Source organism: Biomphalaria glabrata, chromosome 13 (assembly GCF_947242115.1).
Source record: "Biomphalaria glabrata chromosome 13, xgBioGlab47.1, whole genome shotgun sequence".
Classification (NCBI taxonomy): Eukaryota; Metazoa; Mollusca; class Gastropoda; family Planorbidae; genus Biomphalaria; species Biomphalaria glabrata.
Genome location: NC_074723.1, coordinates 6,171,218 through 6,197,056, shown reverse-complemented (window position 1 = coordinate 6,197,056; position 25,839 = coordinate 6,171,218). Strand labels below are relative to the sequence as shown.

Sequence of the window (25,839 nt, the reverse complement as noted above, 5' to 3'; positions counted from 1 at the left end):
ATTTGACCGAAAAAAAAATGTGACTGTATCTCATCTTTGGACTAACTCAAAACAGATAATGAGTGGTTAATCACTTACAATGTACCACCATCTCCTACCTACATAATTCAGGTTCCCTTTGTTAGGTTATATTAGTAGTAGTGAAAGACCAGGAAGTGCTGATTAAGAAGATAACACCGAAATCAAACAGAACAGAAACTAATGACGAAACACTTGGCTTGTGTTACATGATTCTGAAGTTCCTTCATACTTGAATATTATCACATCCTAGTCCAAAACTCCAGCAGGACTACGGTGGGTGGCGGTGCTAAGGGCTCGAACCAGAGACCAAGGAGAGGACAGTCCAGCGTGCATACCTCAAGGCCAGGCAGTTAAACGAAGTCACGTGACATGTGTTTAGAACTCATTAAAAGATGAAATTTGGCGCTAGACAGAGGAAGAAATTTCGGCCCCCCTGAGTATAAGTCTTATTTTTTTGTATACTAAAGCCGCACTGTTCAACCTGTAACGTTGATTTGCAAGTAAATGTATCAGTGTGCCTCTAAACCCAAGTATAACAGATTGTCACATTTCTAATAAATTCGAGCTCCCAAGATGAATTCATTATATATGTATGTACTCTCTAGCATCCAAATTATATCCCATATTGCACTCCTGTTATGTTCCTGCAGTACTCAAGCTATGTCCATGTAGCAATGTTGCACACAATTATTGCCCAGTACTCGCATTATGCCTGTAACACTCAAGTTATTCACTCTGTATCGCTCTTAAGCTATATCCCATGTACCAGTTTAAAGCTATGTTGTCAAAACGCATTAACTCTTTCTCTCCGGATCAACGATGCCATCGTTGATTTGACTCCATTAAATTAACTTAATTTTGGGGGTTTGTAAACTTTAATTCGTTTTATATAAAAAAGGGCATGCAATCATCTATTCCAGTTATAACATTTTCACATTAAAAGAGAACCATTATTGAAGTTTAACCCTAACATGCTAGTGAAATACAAATAAGAAAAAAAGAATACTTCCTTCTGAACATGGAAAATAATTACAGAGAGATAGAGTTAAAGCTCTTGAAACGTCAGTTTAGAAATGAGTATTGTGAAATATTCAAACGAGTCATCCATCTTTTTTTTTCCCAATTTTACTTGGCACGAAACTTAAAGACCGAAGTAAGAAGAGTATCTCTGAGCACATCACTAAGACATCAAGTCATTCGTCTCTCTCTATTCCCGCCAACTTGATGCTGTCGGCCAGGGGAAATCACTGGTCAAACATATCTGATGGTCGTTTCCATTAGCTGCCATTTGCTCTTTGCCCCAGCGGAACAACAGCCGCGGTCACTCCTCATTGTCCACCGGGGACACATTTTTTTTTCGAGCCTCGGTAATCGCCCTCAGCGAAGGCTCGCAGCTGATAGATCACGCTCCTGATCAAATTGACTCAATCGTTATCAGGCCGGGACTGGTTAATGTTTGGAAGAGAACCCAAATTATCGCCCCTTTAGAGAGGGCCCAATCAGTTAGGGTAGCTTTCAACACGGCTTCAAAGAAGGGGAAACAACTATTGATGTAGATTATCTACCCTAAGCAGAAACTAGGGTGACGTACACATGACCAGCTCAGAAAGAGACACAATTCACTTTTTACATTTTCAAATTGGTTCTTTTGATGATGCTGTGTGTGTGTGTGTTTGTCTGTGTGTTTGTGTGTGTAAGTGTGTATGTATTGTATGTATGTATGTATGTATGTGTGTGTGTATGTATGTATGCATGTATGTATGTGTGTATGTATGTATGTATGTATGTATGTATGTATGTATGTATGTATGTATGTATGTATGAATGTATGTATGTATGTATGTATGTATGTATGTATGTGTGTATGTATGTATGTATGTATGTGTGTGTATGTATGTATGTATGTATGTATGTAAGTATGAATGTATGTATGTGTGTATGTATGTATGTATGTATGTATGTATGTGTGTATGTATGTATGTATGTATGTATGTGTGTATGTATGTATGTATGTATGTGTGTGTGTGTATGTATGTATGTATGTGTGTATGAATGTATGTATGTATGTATGTGTGTATGTATGTATGTAAGTATGAATGTATGTATGTATGTATGTATGTATGTATGTATGTATGTATGTATGTATGTATGTGTGTATGTATGTATGTATGTATGTATGTATGTATGTATGTAAGTATGAATGTATGTATGTATGTATGTATGTGTGTATGTATGTATGTATTAATTTATGTAAGTATGAATGTATGTATGTGTGTATGTGTGTATGTATGTATGTATGTATGTATGTATGTATGTATGTGTGTATGTAAGTATGAATGTATGTATGTATGTATGTGTGTATGTATGTATGTATGTGTGTATGTATGTATGTGTGTATGTATGTATGTATGTGTGTGTGTGTATGTATGTATGTATGTGTGTATGTATGTATGTATGTATGTGTGTATGTATGTATGTAAGTATGAATGTATGTATGTGTGTATGTATGTATGTATTAATGTATGTAAGTATGAATGTATGTATGTGTGTATGTGTGTATGTATGTATGTATGTATGTATGTATGTAAGTATGAATGTATGTATGTATGTATGTGTGTATGTATGTATGTATGTATGTATGTATGTGTGTGTGTATGTATGTATGTATGTATGTATGTATGTATGTATGTATGTATGTATGTATGTATGTATGTATGTAAGTATGAATGTATGTATGTATGTATGTATGTGTGTATGTATGTATGTATGTATGTATGTATGTATGTATGTATGTATGTATGTATGTATGTATGTATGTATGTATGTATGTATGTATGTATGTATGTATGTATGTTTGTTTGTATGTATGTATGTAGACACCTGGATCCGGGAACCTGGACAGCTGATCTCAAAAACGCCTTTAACGATTTTCCTAGAAATTTAACAGTTGATATATATCGATGAGAAACTAATGACTAGCTCATTGGCCACATGGGTAAGACTTTAGTTTGACCGTTTTAATTTTCCAAAGTAAAAATAAATGAATGTAAATTTGGCTTGACTAGACTAAAAAAAAAAGACATGTCATAGTCAGCCATAGTGTTCCGAAGTTATAAAATAACAGAGTAAATTTAAATTAGATTCAATTTTATTGAAAGAGTATCTTAGCTTTACTGATATTTTTTTTTTGTAAATGTAATATAGATCTAGATCAAAGTCTGCGGGATGTTTGGACTTGGAAGTAAACTATCATCAACTCTGAAGGAACATCTGAAACATGTAAACCATTTGACAAAACATTTTACAAGAGTTCTAGATCAGAAGTCTAGGTCTAGTGTTCGATATAGGTGTCCATTTAACGATAATATCAATAAGTAATGACAAGAACAAAGACCCGGTGGCTGAATAGATAGATACGCACCAACATACATTGGCAACATCACGGCTTGAACCAAATATTTTTTTATTTTTATTTTATTATATTTTAAGATGTACAATGATGTTGTCTTTAAAAAAATGTATTTTTTATTTTTTTCTTCTTGTTTAATTTCTTATGATACATTCTAGACCATTTCTCTCCATAGGAGGCCGACTTTGAACTGGACTAATAGTGACGTCACAATGTACTCGAGCCTGTAGATAACAAAGAAACGAAGGAGTTGGCGTGGTGCCTTCACTGGGCAAGCATTTCACTTAGGAGACTCCTGTTCCCATTGAGTATTAAAGTTGTAGTTACTGCTCAACTGGGATGGACTACGTCAATTATCTACAATCTTATTTATGTGTTTCATGTACCGGAAGCTCAAAATTGGAACCAGTGAAATCTGCCCATGTGGTGTATCACCAGAAAATGCAGACCACGTCCTCCAAAACTGCTCTCTATACCAAGAGGCCCGTATACGACATTGGCCCCAAAATCACCCCAATAGAAAGGAAGCTATATGGAGAGCTCCCTGATTTGGAAACCACTGCGCAGTTCATCTCATCTATTTGTCTAGTCATCTGAACACTCCAACATAACAATGAGAACGATGAAGAAGAAGAAGAAGTCTATGTGTTTGTCACTGAGTGAAGTGTGCTCAAGCCGGCATCTAAATGCGCATGTATCTTCTGATATTTCAACGCACTCAAACATTGTCAAGATCTATATAGATGTTATCATCTTCTCTTCTTGTTTTCCTCGTCCATTACTATCGCTCTATCTCTCGCCTCTCTTGGTCTCTTTATATTTCTCTATTTTCCTAATTACGTTCTCTATATTTGTCATCACTTTCTTCAAGACGTAAAAGAGACATAGAAACAAGCACAAGTTAAACAATACATCGTGATGAACTATAAAAACTGATCTAGTTGGGTCTGATTGAGGCCATTCGTTATAGAGGTACCCACAGCACCCACAGCGCAAAAATTAAAACAGCACAGTGATCAGAAAGGTATTTCTTGGAGACAAAGCATAAATAGCACTGAAAAGAATGGTGTGACACTCCAAACTGGCAAGAGACCAGGGGCGTAGCTAGAAATTTTCCATCATTTGGGGGCACGGGGGCCTTGACCTCTTTTGGGGCCCCTGCATTTGGAGTAATATTTAGTATTTAATGTAAAAAAAAAAACTAATTTGCCCCCCCCCCCACCCCCAAGTGGTGGCCGGGGGAATTTTCAAAACCTCCCCCTCCTCCCCCCACCCTAGCTACACCACTGTAACAGACTGGTATTACGTTAAAGGGAAGCTCCGATGGTTTTCGACACATTCGTGATATAACATGTGCTTTACAGAAAATGAATTTATTGTTTTTATTTCATTTTCAATAATAACTTAATAATTTATGTTTTTCTGGCGTAATTTTTCTGCGCACCCAAAACGTTCAGAGTGTAGAAATATAAAATCCACATGGAAACCGGAAGTAGACTCTAGGTTTATACTGTGTCTGTCCTCTAATTGGTTTAATCTATTGCACTGACCCTCATACGACCAGACAAACTTCAGCCACGAAGTTTAGACAATAAATTAAACAGATGCTGGCCCGAGCGAGTCCCGTGTTTACTTCAGAGAAAGAGGGATAGCAATGAGGTGGGTGTGCCTATTCTTCAAAGGGTCTCTACTGTACGCTCCCGAAACTTTGATGCTTATACCTATACACCCCTTACAAAGTTAGCATGGACTATTTCTGTTATATTGCACTACGTTGAAAATCGTGAAGGCAAGCGGTGGAGGTGGGTATAAATATATAAAAGAATGTGTCTTAAAAGGGGTTCATACCTATTAAATAATAATTGAAGGTTTTCTACAGTACTTGAGATGTTAACATTGATGTTATATACACACATATGCATGTGTACATATCCTACGTAGTTGGAGTGAAGATTCGAAAAATATATACGAAGTTTCTACAAAGCCTATGAAATAATATCTATTTAAAATTAAGGACTTAACTTATTACATCATAATTGAACTAAATACAATTGCAAAATTAATAATAATATATATATATATATAATTTAGAGACACAAATATTTATGTTTAGTCTTCTGATTTAAAAGTAAAATAGTTTTTAGCTTTTTGTTTTGAATTACTAATTAATTTGTAGTTTTACGTATTTTAAAAATATCTTGGCTATTACCTCCCTTTGACTCCTCATCTTTCTCTCCATTTTATCATCACTACCAGTCACATGTCAGAGCAGGGCCGGATTCAAGACAAGGCAGGAGGGCCTCCACACAAAATATTTTAAAAGTTAGCCATGGTCTTACTCTCCACAAACTCAAAAAAACATACAAAATATACATTTTTTAAATAAACCAAAAATGGCATATTAAATAATTGTAACCTTTTTTTTAAACTAGCAAAATTAGTTAACTTTACAAGTAGTCAATTTCTTTCTTCTAAAAATATGGCTTGCTGTTATCTATCAGAAAAGGAAAATGGGCAGACCCAAGCGAACCTGGAAGAGGTTAGTCATCAATGAATCTGAGGATACTGGAATGACATGGTAGCAGATGAAGAAAGCTGCTCCGAACCGAGTTCGGTGGAGAGGTGTGGTATGCTCTCCTGGAAGTGCACAGGATTAAGTCATCAGATATCATTATGTTAAATGATATTGATAAGTTTTCAAAAAGTGGATTTTTCTTAAAGCTTTTCAAAAAGTCTACGGGCCTCCACAAAACAAATGTTGCCCCGGGGCGTCCACATACTTAAATCCGGCCCTGTGTCAGATCCTGATTGTTTTATGTCTTTCTTGAAACAAAAAAAAAGTTTCAACTGTCACTGTCTTTATTGCAGAGACGTAGCCATATTTAATGACATTTTGACATCCTTGACCTTGCTACTTTACATCAGTGCTCAAAAAAAAAATGGGATTGAAGCCGACGTCAGAATTGAGGTATGCACGCATCTAAAAGCGTATTTCAATGACCTTGAGTGAACAGTAAACTCTCTGAGTAGACACATAGGTGATAGGTTCCAGATCTACACTCCCTGGCACAGGCCTCAATTAACATTCCACGATTGCCCGTCATCGTCTTGGGGGCCCTCCCCGCAAAAGTGTCAAGGAGTTAAAAGCGAGATGGTCGGGTGGCCAGTCAAGCGTACAGCGCAGCTAACATCTACCACATGGGAGGGGGTGGGGAATTAGGTGTGTGTGGGGTGGAGAGGGGGGAAGTAGGATGACCACCGTGAGCTATCAAATAGTCTTTCTGACTCGCACGGGCTCCTCACGGGCTCCTGATGTTTGTCTTGGTCATGGCGTGAGTAAGTAGAGAACTGCAGGATACAGCCCGACCCTTTATGTGTTTAACTTTCCCTCTATTCCCTTAGTAATGAAGGCCTTATGAAGATGTTATTATTACTATGTGTGTGTGTGTGTGACGCTTGGGAGGGAGACGAGCTCTCTTGACCAGACATCCCTGAGGGCATGCATATAACAGGGATGTGTCTGTCTGCGAAGTGGTTTCATACTCATGACAAACGCAAAAAAATGTCTAGCATTTATCTAGAAGCGTATATTTTGTTGAGAGAGAGAGAGAGAGAGAGAGAGAGAGAGAGAGAGAGACCTAGAAAGAGAGAGAGAGAGGGAGAGTGGGAGGGAGAGAGATTCATATCTCTCAGACATACTAAATTTTTAAAGTTGTATTTGGAGTTTTCCACGATAAATTATTCAATGTTAAGGAAGCTAATTTAAACTTCGTTGTTGCCAACTAAAAAAAAACATTTCCTGCTAATTATGCAGTGAGGAAATGCTGGCACACTGCAGTCAATCGTCGTATCAAATTGCTATTTTTTAAACAGCCCATTTTTTTTTAAATACGTTTTTATGTCATACCGTAAAAATCTAAGGATTCTTCCATATTGAAACTAATTCGTGCTGAATACGGAAGAACTTCTGAAATTTGATTCAGTAGTTCTAAAAATGTGAACGAATATTATCATTTGCCTTTTAAAAAATAAAGGGGCGCATTAGCTGAGTAAAAAGCTTGGCTTCCGAACTTGGGGTCCTGGGTTCGAATCTCGGTAAAGACTGGGACTTTGAATCTCGGGATTTTTTAGGGTGCCCCTGAGTCAACGCAGATCTAATGGGTACTTGACTTTAGTTAGGGGAATTAAAGGCGGTTGGTCGTTGTTCTAACCACATGACACCATGTTGACCAAAGAAACAGATGACCTTAACACCATCTGCCCCATAGATCGCAAGGTCTGAAAGGGGAACTAACTTTTAATTTAAAACATAGATCATCAGCACTTCCTTTAGTTTATATACCGGATGCACCAAATAGTTAACTCTTTACAGTTTTTCCACCATGTATGAAAATCCCCAATTATTCTTTGTTAAACTGAGTGTGAAATTACATTAACGTAATATTAAGGTATAATTCATTTCTGAACAAAGAAAAAAAAACGCATTCTGAACGCTATATATATATATATATTCACTAAAAAATTAACATAAATAGAATGCTGAAATCAATGATAACACTAACACTTGAAAATAGCACACAGAAAGGAAATACGTATAACGAGTGCGTATTTTGAAAGATAATATGTTTACACACTGATAGACTTCGACAAAAAAGACAGAAGAAAGACGGGCGATAAATCTTGCATGGTGCCCAATGTCCAATTTACCAAGAGGTAGGTAAAATTAGCAGAGTAACAGCCTGGCCTATCTGGTGATTTTCTGCTAAGAATATGTATATTCAGAGAAAATTATTAATTTCAGGTTATCTTAGTACAGATTTTTATTTATTACAAAAAAGAACCAAACCCTCTGCGAGAATTTGATCATGGTAACTTTGGCTCATTTAGCCATGATTGAACGCAGATGCCACACGGCCGATATAAATAAATGAAATCGAGGTAATATAAACACACTTTCAATTGAATTGTCTTTCGAATGAGAGATCTACAAATTTTTCTGCACTATTTTGCAAATATATCATCAAAGCACATAAATTAAAAATGTATATATGATTTAAAAACAGTATTAGTAAAAAAAAAAAGATAATGCTTTATGCGGTTAAATTTTTAAATTGAAAGTCTAGTTATATTTATATAAATTAAAAATAGATAACATCTTTTTCCAACAGTTATCAGCCTAGATGTTTCACCTTTCCGTATATTATTTTCGTAGTGCAAAGACATAGAAAACTCTAGACTTTTTATTAATGAAGGTGTATGGTAGCTGTCTTAAAAAATTATCTCTTTGAGCTAGTAGTAAAAATGTTGTAAAATATATAAAGTATTTTAAAAATTCCATAGTATACAATTTCTAGAAAACACATTATATTTTATTTATCTATTGAAAGCAGCATTAAATATTTTTGAACATTGCACATTTTATGCAATACCAATATAACTATTTATATTTTTTTGATAAAGTTTACCGTCATTTTGGCTCTTTATTAATGGAAATGTTGCAAAAAATAAAAAAACTTATCGTGATTTTAGAAGGATCACAATCCCTCATTTATTAGAAACGCAGACTGCAATACGTTATCGCAATGATCACCCCTTGAGATTGACCAAGGCTAAGACAATTCAAAGACAGTACGCAAACACGATGACCACGCCCTGACCCTGTGACTGTGTAGAGACCAATAAGATTTGATCTACAAGGAAGAGCAAATCTGGCTGAAGAAAACTAAAGATCCCATTCGATTAAAACAGAGAACCATATCGAACTCGAACATTGGGCCGGCAAGTCAAGGAACGGAAGCACAATAAGGAATCAGGAGCGAACACGTGAAAACCACAGAAAGGGGAACGAAGAGTAACTCCAAGAAATCAAGAGCAAGGGCAGACCCCCACTGCCTATGCAAACACTGTTTTTCTTCTGTTGTTCTCGTATTGAGCACCAAGCGCGACCCCATGATATCTAAACAAACAATTCTTGTATAAAGGTGTAGGCTACTTTTTAATAATTGTCTACATAGCAATCTCTTTACGAATGTTGCATAGATAATTCTCCACCACCATTACCCGTATTGTGCTTGCTTGTGTAGTCTACAAACAAATATACTATTTTAAAAAAAAGGGGGGGGGGGGGGAGAGGAAAACAACAAATTAAAAGAAAAAAACTTTTCTGTACTACTCTAATTTGACCACTGTGACTAAAAGTCAGTCACAGAGATATTTTCGCAAAACAAAAACTCCCCAGATACTGGCTCTAGCAGACGTGATTTCCACCTTGATGATGACACTACTATTTTTAATTTACATAAATGACTTTACCAAATTGCATTAGTTCAGGAACAAAAGTCAGATTACTTGCAGACGATTGCATAATATATAGAACAATAAAAACAACACAAGACACAGATATTTTACAAAGAGAATTAGATGAATTACAGAAATGGGAATCAAATTGGAGCATGTCTTTCCATTCAGAAAAAATGTCAGTTGTTAAGAGTAACAAAAAAACTAAAACAAATCAATTCCACTTATCTTATTCATGGTAAACCAGTAACACAGACTAATAACGCAAAATACCTAGGTGTTATAATAAATGAAAAACTGTCATGGAATCCACATATTGATGAAACTATAAACAAAATCCAACAAAGCATTAGGATTTATTAAAAGAAATTTCTATAAATCAAATAAGAACATACAACTAAAATATTATTTAACCTTGGTTAGGCCAATAATAGAATATGCATCCTCCGTTTGGGACCCCTCAACTCAAGAAAACATTAAGAAACTGGAACAGACACAAAATAGAGCAGTGAGATTCATAACAAACGAATATTCACATTTGACTAGAGTAACACCTTTAGTAAAATCACTAAATTTAGAAAGCCTTCAGGACAGAAGACTCAAAAGTAAAGTAGCAATTATACATAAAACACTGAACCATAATCTTCAAATACAAAAACAAAATTTAATAAAATACTATGAAAGACACAAAGATAAAGGCACATTCCTCATCCCATATGCTAGGACAAATATGTACAAATACTCCTTCTTTCCTATTGTTATTAGAGCATGGAATGGGTTGCCTGAGCTAGCCAGGAAAACCAGTGACTTGGCAGAATTTAAGTCATTGGTTAATATGCATGACTAAATGCATGACGCGTAGGACGTAATCATCTTCTTTTTTTTGAAGTAACGTCTGTATTATATAAGATAAGATAAGATAAGATAAGAGGAAGTAGTTTTCCGAATCTCAAGGGAGGAAATCAAATCAAAAATATTTCAAAGAGGCTTAACAATGTTTAAATACCATTCAATGTAGTACTTTCACTTCTTGATTATACTATGTGGGTATCCTCCACTAACATTCCAACCGTATATATATATATCGAGTACTTCGTATTTTAAAAAATATTGCCTTTGTACTATCAAGCTGAATATCATGTGATGAATAACCTGTACAAAGCAACTTAGAGATACAATTTTATGACAACCTTAATGTAATTATTCCCATCCCCATGTTTGTAATCATTGTATTTTAAAATGTAACTTTGTAATTTGTACCTTTAGTAATAAAAAATATATTTAAAAAAAAAAAGGTCAATAAAGAGGCCAATAGCCCAAAAAAGAGTCAGAGCCCCAAAAAAGAGGCAAAGAAAAGAGGCAAAAGCCCAAGGATTCCTAGAATGAAAACAGCTCGACAACTGACGTCATAAGCTAAAAAGCTGAGGTATCCTTAAAAAAAAAAAATATAAAAAAATTGACTGATAAACTAAAAGAATATACTATAAACAACATGTTGGAAGGCGATTCGTACTTAAAATTGTTTTTCTTTTTTTTTTTTATTCATAAGAAGACCCTATGGCCGAAACATTTGTTTTAATTGATCTTTTTTTTTTTATTGTATCACTTTGTGTAATAATAAATTACTAGCAGAAATACCCGGCTTTGCACGCATTTATAAACAAAAAAACAAAAACAAACAAAAAAAAGACGTTCAAATCTTTAAAAAATGAAGTACCTTCCTTCCCCATATGGTGATATTTTAGCAAATCGTAATGTGCGACATACATACATACATACATACATTACATACATACATACATATATACATACATAAATATATACATACTCCTTACATTGTGCTTGATATATATGATAATACTTAAATTTTATTATTATTATTTTATTAATCTATTTTTATTTGATTTTTTAAAACTAGTTTTTCTTTCTTCATTTTGATTCTACCTCTATCTGTGTGTTTTTAGCGTTTAAATTTTAAAAAAAAATAGCATTAAATAAATTGATCTTGTGTCATGACTTTGGAACTGAAACTGAGATTGGTACCTCATTAAAATGTTAGTTTTCGGTCCGTCACCTCGGCACGTCCAAGTGTGAATGTGTCAAATATATCATGTAACGTCTCACGACCGAACCCACAACAATGAAGCCCTCAGTGTAGCCCCTCGACGTAGCCCTCGCTACCTAGATCAAAGCTTGAAACTCTAGCGCCAACCACAAGTAACAAAAGAGAGCACGTCTCGCGTGTAATATCGAAAGAACAACATTCTTGACCCCCCGTGAATGCACCCGGCGCCCGAACTTTCACGCCGTTACCGTGTTTGCTCTGAAATGATATATGAGTGGACGGTTTGATCGTCTGACCAGTGTCTCGCGCGTGTTTCAGAACGACTTGCAGAAGGTGGAACACGGTACTGAGCATGACCCACGATAGCCCAGGGATCCTCAAACTAATGGACATGCATAGGGCTTTCGTGATACTTGTTGGAAGATATAATATTTACATTTATCTCTCACATTTTATAACTAAGTTTATAAAGTTTATGTACATTCACATTACATTACATTCGCCTACTAAAGTCGGGTACCCATTAGAGTTGGGTGGACTCAGGGGCGCCCTAAAAATCTTGAAATTCATTATCTCAGTCTTCACCGAGATTCGAACCCAGGACCTCAAGTTTGGAAGTTAAACACTTAACCACTCAGCCATCGCATCCCGATCATTATATATACTAACAATATCCTACAGTATAAGGAAAACTGAAGTTGAAAAACGTAGAGCCCCTTCGCGCCACGGCCACTGACAACAATGAAAGAATCACTGATGTTAACCTGCTCGCGTCTGCCGCTAAAAAGGTCGTTAACAAAACAAAGAGGTAAGGTCTGGACTTTGTGACCTTGACTACGGTGAGGCGTTGGTGTGAGAGAGAGTCTGTGGGATGTATGTGTGTGTGTGTGTAACTAAGATATAGGTGGAATAAAAAGAAAACGAATGAGGAGTCGGGACAGTGGTGGTTCATTCAAGGGCAGAGAACCACTTGTTTAATCTTTCGTTTCAGCTCAGCTACTTCCTGTAATTTTCTTTAGACGCTTTTTTGGTTGGTTTCTATGGAAACAGTGGACAAGTTGTATAAGCAAAATTATATTATACACTTACTAATTTAACGGAGTCTTTTTTTATGTGAATATTTTAATATTTCCGAAGCTGTTTTTATAAGATTACAAATAATTAATCATACTAAATATATATCCTTCTAAAATAGAAATTGCAACATGTCTCATCAGTGACAGAACTAAATGGACACAAAAACTCACTATTCATAAAATATAAAGTCAAAGTGAAACTTTCTGAAATCCAACCACGCTGCGTGTTTAGTGTTACTTTAAGGCCTTAACGCAGGGGTTCTCAACCTGTGGGTCGCGACCCCCTTGGGTGTCGATCAACGATTTGTCAGGGGTCGCCAGAGACCATCGAAAAAATGAATAGTTTTGTCTATTCTTCTATTGCTGTGTGTCTGAGCTGGAGGTGGGGCGGGGCGGGGGGGGTTGCGTCAGAGTGTGGGATTGTAAAGAGGGGTCGCCGAGCTTAAAAGGTTGAGAACCACTGCCTTAACGAGTTATGAACGGTTAACCAGAAGGGTATCATGTATAACGAACGACCAACCCTCCTTGACTTGTCAGGCGCCTTTAAAATGACTAAAAGATTTCCATCTATGTTTGGTTACAAAATGGGATGGTCGTCTTTCTAATTAAATCACGTCTTTACTACTTTAGCAATTAGCAATCAAGTATTTCGATGCCCAAAGACCCACTTTAACTATTAATTATTTTGTGAGCTCAAACTCTGCAACGTCATAAGTCTGTGCGGTCACGTGACTATTTCTACCGTCGCTAACTAATACCGCTTTCTCTTCTTTTTCTCTCAAAGAGTATCATAGAAAGTAAACGGGATTTAAAAAAAAATCAAAAGTGTAATCAAAGAGCACATTACTCTGAAAGTCCCGGGTTAAAAAAATAATTAGTTGAAAAAAAATAATTCAAGATTATCCCCCATAGATAGTGAGAAAGGGATTCAGTGGCCTGTGTTGTATATTTGACTTTGTGGGTGTGTACAAATATGGAAGATTGTGTGAAATTCGTAGAGTGAAGGATACACAGCAACCATGATACCGACATAGTAGAATATAAATCTTTTGCTTCAGATCAGACATCAGAGGGACGGGGTGGGTCATCTAATTAAAAACCAGAAGTCAGATAACAGGAGTTAATTGATAAAAAATTTTTTTCGTCCCTCACAGACTTCTGTTTCCTGCAAGTTTTTGGTTCACACGGCATCGTGTTGCACACGACCACTGCGCGTGCGAAAGGGGAGATAATTCCTGTTGATAAGGCACACACACGTCTGTATGTACACCAGTTGGCGGGATTTGGCTTTCCAACAAATAGACGGTCAAAGTCGTCTCAAGTGTATGTGTATATATTTGTATGTAGGTTTCTCAAATCTACACCCCACCTTATTCTCCGCCTCATTTTCTTCCCTTCCCAACCCGGGGAAAATCCCCCCCCCCCCCCCCGCTGTTTTTTTTTCTCATCAGAAACACCAAAATCTTGCACGTGCAGAGGTCTAGATGGACAGGGGGAGATAAATCTAATTGAATAAAACTCCAGGCAGAAGTTTATTCTTCTGAGTAATGAGATGCACATTTAAAGTTCGGACTAAGACACTTCTGGTGTTGTTACACATGTCAAAGTCGAAAGTATAAAAAGCAGTTTTGTTGACTGGTGGCAATTTTTAGAAATGATCAAATAATTCAAATCCTTGACCTGGATGTTTATAGATCTATTATGAAAACGTGTGTTTAAAAATAAACTCGACATCTGTGTCTTTGTGTGCATCTGGTTTGTGTTTAGACCTGTGTGTCTTTGCGTAGACTTGACCTGTGTTTTTGTGTAGACTTGACATGTGTCTCTGTGTAGACTTGACCTGTGTCTCTGTGTAGACTTGACCTTTGTGTCTGTGTAGACTTGACATGTGTATCTTTGTGTAGACTTGACATGAGTGTCTCTGTATAGACTTGACCTGTGTCTCTGTATAAACTTGACCTGTGTGTCTCTGTCTTTGTATAGGCTTGTGTGTCTGTGTTTAAAGTTGAGTCTATGTCTATGCATCAACTTAGAAATAGACACTAACGGTTTCAACGAATTGATTGAAATACTCTCCAAACCAATCTCTTGGCTAGATGATACACTCGTCTGAGTCGCGCTTTCCTCCATTGCACATGACCTACACACAACCAGCAGACATACCATCCCTTAGCAGACGTGAAGGACGAAAATCATAAGTGCCATAAAAAAAGGGCGGGAAATTTTGTTGCAGATGGTCACTTAAAAAAAAACCCATAAAGATCTAATCTTAATAATATTTTTTTGACTCAGAAATCTCTTAAAAAAATAATAATAACAAACAACATTAAACAGACACATTATATATATTTTTTGTATCTTAAAGACACATAAAATTATGACAGGAAATTTTATTGTTCTGGTAAGATGCCACCTGCGTCCGCACTTTCTGATTTAAGAGACTGAGACTCACTATCGAAAGGATGTCTGAGGTCTTTACACATACAAGAGAGAAAAAGACCTGGAAAGAATTTGAATATCATTTACAATTTACAGCAATAGGAACAAATCCTTCAATGGTCAAATTTTTAGTTTATAGATATTAGCTCTTATTTTAATTATTTCCCTTTCAGACCTTGCGATCTATAGGGCAGATGATTTAATGTCATCTGTTTCTTTTGCTAACGGTATCATTGTATCATGTGGCCAGCCCAACGCTAAACTAAAGTCAGGTACCCATTAGGGTTGGGTGGACTCAGAGGCGCCCTAAAAATCCCGAAATTCCAGTCTTCAGCGAGATTCCAACCCAGGATGCCAGATTCGGAAGTCAAACGAAGAAAAAAATTACTTGTTACTTATTACTCAATGCTTACCCCCTCACCATCCCTTTTTTCCTAAACCTATTTCTTTTTGTATACAACAACGGTCAGTGAGTAGGGGGCCGTTACCTGACCCCAGCTTTGACCTTTCCTGCTCAGTTCACGTGACTGGAGCCCGTTTTGATTTACCCTCGTAAATTTGACCGTACAATGGAGGGTCATGCGGTGGACCTGGCCGCGAGACATGACCAATTGACGTGAATCTGTGAAAGCCTCGAAGAGATTTACGATCCTGATTAGTCCTGGTATAGTTCGGTCATTTTTTTTTTATGTCTACCAGTGTGCTATACGTTCGACATTCTTTATGACCACGTGATCAACGAATGCTAGCCACCGTGGATGTTTGTAACTTACACCGACTTCCTCGTGTTTTTACTTTGTGAAAAGTCTTAGAACTGATTTCTGGATTATAGTAGCGGATAGTGTTTTCTAATGATAAGAACATGGAGAGGGGGGGGGCGGAAATGAGGCGGTTGGGGGGGAGCGAGTGTAACAGTCTATCACAATGGTGTCAGAAGCGAGTTTACTTGTATCCTTTCTTTTTCTTTGTATTTATTTGTAGAGTCCGTGTCAATGAGGTGGAAGTGGCACTTCTGTTTCTGATCACAGGCAAAAACTTAGAGGCGGCCGCTGCGGATTAACCCAACTCTCATATCACTTTACACGTAGTTACTAAACGGTGACCTCGTATTAATCGATAAGAAGTCCAATTGGTCGTTAACAGAATTTGCATGAGTATTAGGTAAATCCTATGAAAAAAAGTATGAAAAATCCATTTCAGACCTTGCGAGGAGTCATCTAAAATCTATTATGACATATAGTGAACGATGGTGTCATATGACCAGCCAAACGACCAACCGAAAGTGTGCATCGTGTGAATTAAAACTACAACAAAACAACACGATACTGTTCCCTTAACAAATTATCAGAATTCATAAAGTAAGAAATAAAAATGCCTTATCCCGTACACAACGGGAAGCGAGAACAATAGATAAGAAGTTAATGAATAGATTGGGAATGTCTCATCCAAGCCAACTTTAAATCTACTTTAGTTGGGAACCAGATAATTAAAACATTTCTAAGGGGAAAACAACAACAACAACAAAAACAACAAAATAACAATTAATAACAAAGAATGTGATTGAGAGAGAAAACGAGAGAGAAGAGTGAGAGAAGAGTTTCAGAGAAGAGAGAGAAGAGTGAGAGAGGAGATAAGAGTGAGAGAGAAGAGAGAGAAGAATGAGAGAGAAGAGAGAGAGAGAGAAGAGTGAAAGAGAGAGAGAGAAGAGTGAGAGAGAAGAGAGAGAGAGAGAAGAGTGAGAGAGAAGAGAGAGAAGAGTGAGAGAGAAGAGAGAGAAGAGTGAGAGAGAAGAGAGAGAAGAGGGAGAGAGAAGAGAGAGAGAGAAGAGTGAGAGAGAAGAGTGAGAGAGAAGAGAGAGAGAGAAGAGTGAGAGAGAAGAGAGAGAAGAGTGAGAAGAAATAGAACTAGAGAGAGAGAAGAGACAGTAATGAGAGAGATCGAGAGAGTAAAAGTTGTTGCAAGCAAAAGAAGGAGAAGAAAGAGAAAGGAGAAAAAGAATGGGTAAAAGAGAGTGCAAGAGCGAAAGATGGAGAAAGAGAGATGGAGAGTTAAAAATAGAAATAGATACTGGGTCCAAGTCCCGGCGGAACCAGCAAGTAAAAATTAGTCTCAATTAGATATCTCTGATATGACGATAATTTTTACCGAAACAATTATTTACATATCTACATTTTGTCTTCAAGTCTATCTTAGGAATGTTAAACACATTTGAAGCCTTTTTTTTGTCATTATGGTCAATCTAGAATTGAATTCAAGCATTTTATAGCAGCGTATCTCAAACGAGCACGCTCTTCTTACAAGGAGAAACAGTGCTTTGTAGATCCAAAAGGAGAATGAATCTCTGAAGCTCGGAATGCAGGAAAACGCATGACCTCCAGGACGCTCACAGCGCTGCCCCAGGCCCACTAACAGAATAAAAGCGAGGGTGTATTTTGTGATTTGGTTAGAGGAGGAGTCACTGATAAATGAAACAGAAGTTATAATTCTAGGACATTCTAGGTCCATGCATAATAGTTGCATAGTATGATAGCTGCAAATCTGAGTGTAGGCCTCCGCTGATAACTAGTTACCTTTTCACCTATACAAGAGTAATAAGGCTTAACAGCAGTATGGCTGCCAACAATCAATAATGAAACGCTTATCAACAGATGGTTTTAAATTTGTCCTCATAGCCAAGCAGCCATGACTTAAACGTATGATTTCGTCGTGCGGCTCCATAGCTCAGTTGGTTAGAGCGTCTGCCTAGTAAGCAGAAGGTCGAGGGTTCGACTCCCCCTGGAGCCTTCAAGTTGGAATTGTTATTTTGATATTTTTTTAAAGTACATTTTTGATTTACAATCAAATTTTACAAACATGGATTTTTCATAAGTTGATATTTATCGTTGAACTTAATTTTTGAAAACTCCTGTGGTTTCAATAGTAGTCTATGAAAAACTTACAGTTGCTAATTTATAAAGTTTATTTATAAAGTTTATTTCAACTCACTCTGATGTCTGTCTGTCTGGTAACCCTTCTCCCACATTCCATTTCGGATCAAGCTGAAATTGTGCACATTTATTTTTTATCTAACACAACTAGAAATAATTTAAAATTAGTTTCTGGAATGGTCTATCTTACTCTATATCTATAATATGATACTGTGGTAAGTGGCTTATAAATTTGTTAAAAGTACTTGTGTTGAATTTATCTAACTTTTAAGTGGTTTCAAAATATAAACCGTTAAATACCATACTATACGCATTAATACACTAGATAAACTTCATTAAATGGTTAATTATTTAATGAATAAAATAAAAATCAGTACTCTTATTTGACTGAAAAGGTCAGAAACCGTTTCGAATTGCAAACCACACAGCATCAATGTGTGCCCTAGGTAGACATCACCACCCCAGGTCACATCAAAAAACACGTAGATTGACGCGCCACGCGTGGACACGTGGGTCTTGACCCTGAGGCGAAAAAAGGGATAGGTACCCTCCCAGGGGAGATAGGGGTCACGGACATCAAAGGAGGAGAGAGAAGTTTGGAAAACGTCGCACAAGTGGACAGACAAGTGGACGGATAAGATTTCCTTTCTCCGACTTGTTCTTTTCAGCTCCCCATTCCCCGGGTGTCCAGCATGTGGTGCAGAAAGCGGGGAGGGATACGACTGGACCATCGAAAAAAGAAGAATACCTCCTGCTGGGGTGAAAAATGTGTTACTGAAGTGGAGATATATGTAGAGAAGGTGATGATTTCTTGGTGAGAGAAAAGGAAAGAACTATACGTGATCTATGTAGGTCAGTGAAACAGGGAGCACCGGACAGTTTGAGGGGGAGAAAAGAAAGAAATTTGTAAACAGAAGTACTCCGGGTTCTCTTTTTTAACATTCGTTGCTTGGCCGAGTGGAATGCTCTTCGAGCTGTCATTGCAACGGTTTCGAGTTCAAGCCTTTCCCGCCGTCAGTTTCTCTACCGCCATGATAAAAAATCTTCATGTCTAAAGGAACGCATGAAATATAATATATAAATCAGAAAGTAAGGCGTATGTATGTATGTATGTATGTGTATGTATGTATGTATGTATGTATGTATGTATGTATGTATGTATGTGTATGTGTATGTATGTATCAAAACCGTCTCACCGATCTTGATAAAACTTGGCATAAATGTTCCTTAGATCATGGCGGAGACCGTAGTGTCTCTACCACTACCGGAAGGCCCTAAAATAGAAGGAAACCCCCTAATTGTATCGCTATTAAAAAACGAAGCTTTCAACAAATCGGGAAAACCCGTTTTCACAGTATTTAATATTTTATATAATAATGTCGGCTGAACGGGTAAACCCATTTTAACATTTTACTTTTCGCGGCAAAAAAACAAACATCAACATGTGAAGGGAACATTATCCATGTTTAACATAAACCTAAATTCCAACCAGTAGATCAGTAATATAAAAACTAAGGTCAGCAGGCCACGGGTCATATCCTGCTAGTATAATATAAATATCAAATTGAGATTCAACCATAAAAAAAAAAAATTATCAACTACTACATTGTTTGGGTTTTGAAGAGTGTGACGTGAGACTGCCACAACGGCATATAAAAATATTTGCGTATTGTTAGACACCTTATTTATATAGGTTAGTTATTTAGCGACGCACCAAAGAAGACGCATATTGAACGGGACTAGTGACGTTTGGGATATGTTGGGTTAGAGACCGGAAAATAAGTTAGCGATAGAACATTCCAGGGTAACGACGTGTTTAGTGACAGAGACTTCTACTGTGGCCTTTTATTAGAATAAATATATGTGAAGTTGTTCATCAGCGTTGACTACATCTCTTCACTAGTTAAAACCGATGTGTTTGTTTTGTCTGGATTGTTGATCAACTACACGGAATACACCCGAACAATAATACCCAAACGCTTGCAGAGTAATTGGTTGAAAATCAACAGTCATCCATAGTTGACCTCAAGACAGCCTGAACAAGCAACATCACAGTATTTAATAGTTATAATCATTATAATTGGAGGCACAGTGGCTAAGCTGTAAAGGGCTTGGCTTCCAAACCGGGTCCCGGGTTCGATTCCTGGTGAAGACTGGGATTTTATTTTCAGGATATTTTGACGCCTCTGAGTTATAGTCCCCTAAAGAATGTCCATTTAGGAGTGGGATTCAAACTCGAGCTGCTTCATAATGTAGCATAGCGCTTAGTTCAAATTGAAGGACGTTATGCTTCTTTGTAAGTATATAGTCTTAGAAGAATCATAACTCAACAGAATGAGGCAATATATGTTACGGATAAAGTTGGGACAAGCGAAACTTGCCCTTGAGGAACATCACCAGAGAAAGCTGATCATGTCCTTCAGTTCTAAGCTGCATACTCTGTCAAGATGCCTGAACAAGACACAGGCCCCGAAGCCCTCCTATAAAAGAAAACAATACGGAGAACTGCCTGATATGGAAACCACTGCGCGGTTCATCTCAAATATAGGACTACTCGTCTGAACCCTTCGACATAAAACATGAGAAGGATGAAGAATCATAGATACATATTAAAAAAAAATAACCAGTAAAGCACAAGTGTTAGACATTATTAAGTTATATGTGTTCAATATTCCTGGCGTAATCATCTTCTTCTTTCAAGTAACGTCTGTATTTTATACGTTAAGATTGCCAAACCTTTTTTTTTTAGCCTTAAACAACAAACAAACAATGTCAAACATCTGCCCAACATTTCACACATCAACCGTGTTAAACCTTTAAATGACTAGTGTTTAACATTGACAGTTTATCTTAACAAGTTCATCAAGGCCACGACAACACGCTAACCACTTCTCTCAGCACAGACTTCCATCACGTTTGAAATTGACATGTTTGAGTAACTTAAAAACAAGAGGGACTCGAACCTAATTCTTAAATAGGATGACACCTTTCTCTTAGAGCTGGCTTTCCTAAGCGAGGAAGTAACATACAAACACAAACCAGAAGCGTCTTCTAGTTTTAAGCGGGATCAAACGGGAACTAAATTTTGGTTCCTTTTGAAAACATGTTTTTACAAAACTTATATCTGTCAGTCTGGAACAAATCTTGTGCACGTTATTTCTCCCACTTCCCATTTGCAACATTATTCTTTGCTCCTAACAACCAGATTAAGCCTAATAAGATTGTTACTACTAAGTCTCAAATCCGGATCCTGGAAGTGTCAGAGAAATGATTACTAGTTTGTTATCAAATTTACATTGAGCAATAGCATGCACAAACATTTGTACCTTATTTTAAAACTAAAATAAATCCAATTTATAAGAAATTCATTTTAAGTACTCATACACACGAGGGCGGAGTGTATTATTTTCGTTGCTTCCTTGAAGTATTATAAGCCGATTTATAATTCTTGTGGGACAATAATCAACCAGATATAATTTGGAAACATTAATATAATCAGTAGGTGTCCACCAAACTAAATGGTATATAACAAGAGCAGACTAGCTAAAGCGTAACTCCGAAACGATATAGTACAATGGATGTTGAGTGTGTAATGTGTTTACATTAAAAGTACATACTGCGGATTGATACAATTGAACTTTTTCTTTCATTATTACCATTTTTTTTTTTTAATTTGCCATCTCGATACAATATTGTGTGTAAAATTAGTTTCTTTGTTATCATTAACAACATAAAATAAAAATATAACTTTAAAAGAAATAATATTAAAAAAATGCGATTTTTTTTTCATCAAATAATCTAAACAATTTACATTTTCTTCATGCGACACAATGCAAAGTTATTGTGACACTAAGAGGGGGGGGGGAGGTGCTATAGGATGTTGTTTGTTTAATAGTCTCCTGTAACTAAATATTTATGGACACGTTCTGGTGTAGGCGTGTCTTAAGGCCGTTTATGGGCGTGCCTGTCTCACTTGCATCGGGATAGACTTTCTTTTTTTTTTTTATTTCCAGAGTGAAAAAGAGGTCAACAGACTGTCCTTTTGTCCAATTTTTAAATTATTTTTCAAATAATTGTTTTTCTAGCAAAGGCGAGCTCATTATATTTACGTAGAAGCCTGGTCATTAGAAATAAAAATAGGTCATCTAAAGACACAAGTTCAGATGGAGAGATTCTTTCATTTGAAGAAACGAAATCCTCTGGCGAAACAAAGTCACTTTATGAAATGACATCATTGAAGGAAAGAAGTTAAAATAAGGTCATTTGAAGAAACAAGGTCATTTGATAATATAAGGTCCCTTAAAGAAGTAAGCTAATTTTTTTTATAACAAAGGTTATTTGAAACAAAGTCATTTAAAGTATCCAGGTCAAATAAGGTAATTTGAAGAAACAAAGTCATTAGACAAAAACAATGTCATTTGAGGGTCATTTGAAGAAACATGGTCATTAGACAAACAATGTTATTTGAAGAAATAAGGTCATTTGAAGAAACCATGTCATCTAAAGGAACAAAATCATTTTGAGAAATAAGGTCATTTGAAAAAGAATCTGAAAAAAAATCAAGTTCAGGTGAGCAAAATCGTTGGAAGAAACAAGGTAATCTGAAGAAACAAGGTCGTCTAAAGAAACAAGGTCATCTAAAGAAACAAGGTCATTTGAAGAAACAAGGTCATCTGAAGAAACAAGGTCATCTGAAGAAACAGGGTCATCTGAAGAGACAAGGTCATTTGAATAAACAAGGTCATCTGAAGGAACAAAATCATTTTGAGAAATAAGGTCATTTGAAAAAGAAACTGAATAAAAATCAAGTTCAGGTGAGCAAAATCGTTGGAAGAAACAAGGTAATCTGAAGAAACAAGGTCATCTAAAGAAACAAGGTCATCTGAAGAGACAAGGTCATTTGAAGAAACAAGGTCATCTGAAGAAACAGGGTCATCTGAAGAGACAAGGTCTTTGAAAAAACAAGATCATTTAAAGAAAACAGATCATCTGAAGAAAGAAATTAAAAGAAGTTAAAATAAGAAATAAATAAAAAGATATATGTCAAGAAACTTTCAAGAAACGTTTTCCATGCGTCACTTTTGAACCCTCCAGTAGACTGACATTCAGCAGCATTGTGACTTGTATAGGAACAGCGATGTCCAACCTTTGTCAGTCTGTAGGGTTAGATACAGCTCCAACATGAAAGACCGCATAAACACACAAAAGACAAAAAAATTCGTCATGTGCCATGGGGCCTTTCCTTTTAGGTTTCGAAGGACCGGATATGTCCCGCGAGTCGTCGCTTAGTTATCAGTGTATCATAAAATAACTATTTTTGTCAAATTCGAGATAAATTGTTTAATAGCGGTATTTCTTACATTTCCCCTTTATCTGAGCGAAAGCAATAAGCCACCATTATTTTCAGCCACACGATATGGGGACAAAGCATTTTTTTTTTAAATTGCAGCTGGCTTGTCTTCCATACAAATTACACAAATAGGCTTTGAATTTCACGTTTAACAATTAAAGCATTGGACGATACGATCGACATGTTGGGCCAAACGGGAGCATGTCGTCTGGTATCAAGATCCACACTCCTGCTAGATGTGAAAGTAGACCGCCTTAATCTCTAAAACGAGGCTGAAACTGGTAACGTAATCTCTATTACTTCCCTTGAAGAGAACTCATTGTGTTGGAGGTTTAGTTTATTTGAAGAGAATCAAATTCTGTATGACTGCTTGGAGTTACAATAGAATTACAGTATTCATCCCCTCTCATAGATGTGACATTGTTTAGTGAATCAATAATTAAAAGAATAAAAAAAAATAACAAAGAGAGTTGGTTAATGTTTGTTTGAGATTTAAGATAAAGAAAAACTAGACATGCCATACAATTCTAGAATAAGATTACTTTATGTCAGTTATGCCACAGGTGTCAGCTTTGTTGATGGTTATGCGGTATTGTGTTTAAACACTTATGCATCACCTGAAAATGTAATAATTATAGTTAAATAGTTATTATAATTGGAGGCACGGTGCCGAGCGGTAAAGCGGTTGGCTTCCGAACCGGGGGTCCCGGGTTCGAATCTCGGTGAAGACTGGGATTTTTTTATTTCGGGATCTTCGGGCTCCTCTGAGTCCACCCAGCTCTAATGGGTACCTGACATTAGTTAGGGAAAAGTAAAGGCGGTTGGTCGTTGTGCTTTCCACATGACACCTTCTCTAACCGTAGGCCACAGAACCAGAACCATCATCTGCCCTGTAGACCACAAGGTCTGAAAGGGGAACTTTCCTTTGCTGATTAGTGCATTATGTCAAATCCTGTGCCCAGAGAAAAACTGAAATACTTGAGAACTTTGTGCGTTTTGAGGTTTTCCAAATTTCAATATTAGCATTTCTGGCCAAGCAATGAGACGAGAGACAATAATGCAATGTGCCTCTAACTCCAATTTTATGTCCAGTATGGCCTCTATCGAAGGGGAAGCACTTTTTGGTTGTTTAGTCAACGACACAGGGCGTTTATTTACCGCCCCTGCTGTGGGGTTACTCAAATCTGAAGGTGATGCAAGGTTAAGTCGTCTTGATCTCATAACCAAGTGAAATTATGGAATACTTTTGGCAGTTATCTCAGTGTGACACATGGCATTCGTGACACTGGGACGCCATAGTGTTGATCTGTTTATTGATCCTATTTTGTTTTGTGTGTGTCTTCTAGCTACCAAAATAGGATTGGAAAGTATCCAAAGATACAAGGACAGGGCATGAATTATTGGAACAAATGATGATATGACATGTTAAGAGTTACAAATAACAAGCTAACTGTCTTGATAAGAAATAACTCAATGTCGAAGATTGTGCTAATTCTATTTTCGTCCTCAACCTCGCATCCAGGGCCGTTTTTAGACTTGAAAAGGCCCTGAGCGTTTTGAGATATGGGGCCCTTTTTTTTTTGGCCCTCCAGTGCTAAATATTTCTTGAGGACCCCTAAGCCTATATGTAAATTTGACACTTTCCCCTCCCACCCCTTCTCCTTCAGAGGAGATGCTTTTGTAGTCCAGGATCGTTATATCAATGATCATAGAAGCGGCGTCGACCACATATCGGATGGGGGGGGGGGAGGCGTTAACGTGTTTAAACATATTATCTATTTAAGTCTGTGTTCTATGCTTAATCTCAGCCCGTGTTTTTAAAAAAGAAAGAGAGAAAGGGGGGGGGGGTGGCTTCTGCTGGTCAAGACAGTTGGCGTGAAATTATTAAGCGTTGTTAGTTGAAAGTTTTCATCATTGGCGGAAACACTATATAAACAAATCAAAACGTATTGGTGTAACCGGTGTATAGAATATAGGAAGAGTCGTTAAGCAATGCTTTTATTTTTAAAATATTTGATAATAATTTGTGTGCAAGTATCAGCACTACTGACCTATATATAGTATACCTAGACTGGGAAACGGAAGCAAATTTTTGTCCGATAATGATCAGATCACAGACCTATATATATAGATTGTTATTTACTGAACTCTTTTTCAAGCTGTAAGGGAAGTCGCCCCGAATTTATATTGATCTTGTCTGTCTTAGAAATTTAATGATCTTTAGTTTTCAAAGTTTAGAAATAATGAAAAAATCA

The 25,839-nt window shown here is 36.7% G+C and overlaps 1 protein-coding gene and 1 non-coding gene across 2 annotated transcripts in view; both read left to right on the top strand.

Annotated features, from left to right (window-relative positions):
* Window positions 1–7,608: 7,608 nt before the first annotated feature.
* LOC106070416 (GTPase IMAP family member 7-like) overlaps window positions 7,609–25,839 on the top strand; it is a 374,699-nt gene continuing 356,468 nt past the window's right edge. The window contains exon 1 of the mRNA XM_056008119.1: window positions 7,609–7,620. The gene's annotated coding sequence lies outside the window, so the exon portion shown is untranslated. The remainder of the gene's footprint in view (window positions 7,621–25,839) is intronic.
* Trnat-agu (transfer RNA threonine (anticodon AGU)) lies at window positions 18,018–18,091 on the top strand. Its single transcript has one exon. It is a non-coding gene; the product is annotated as a tRNA-Thr (tRNA).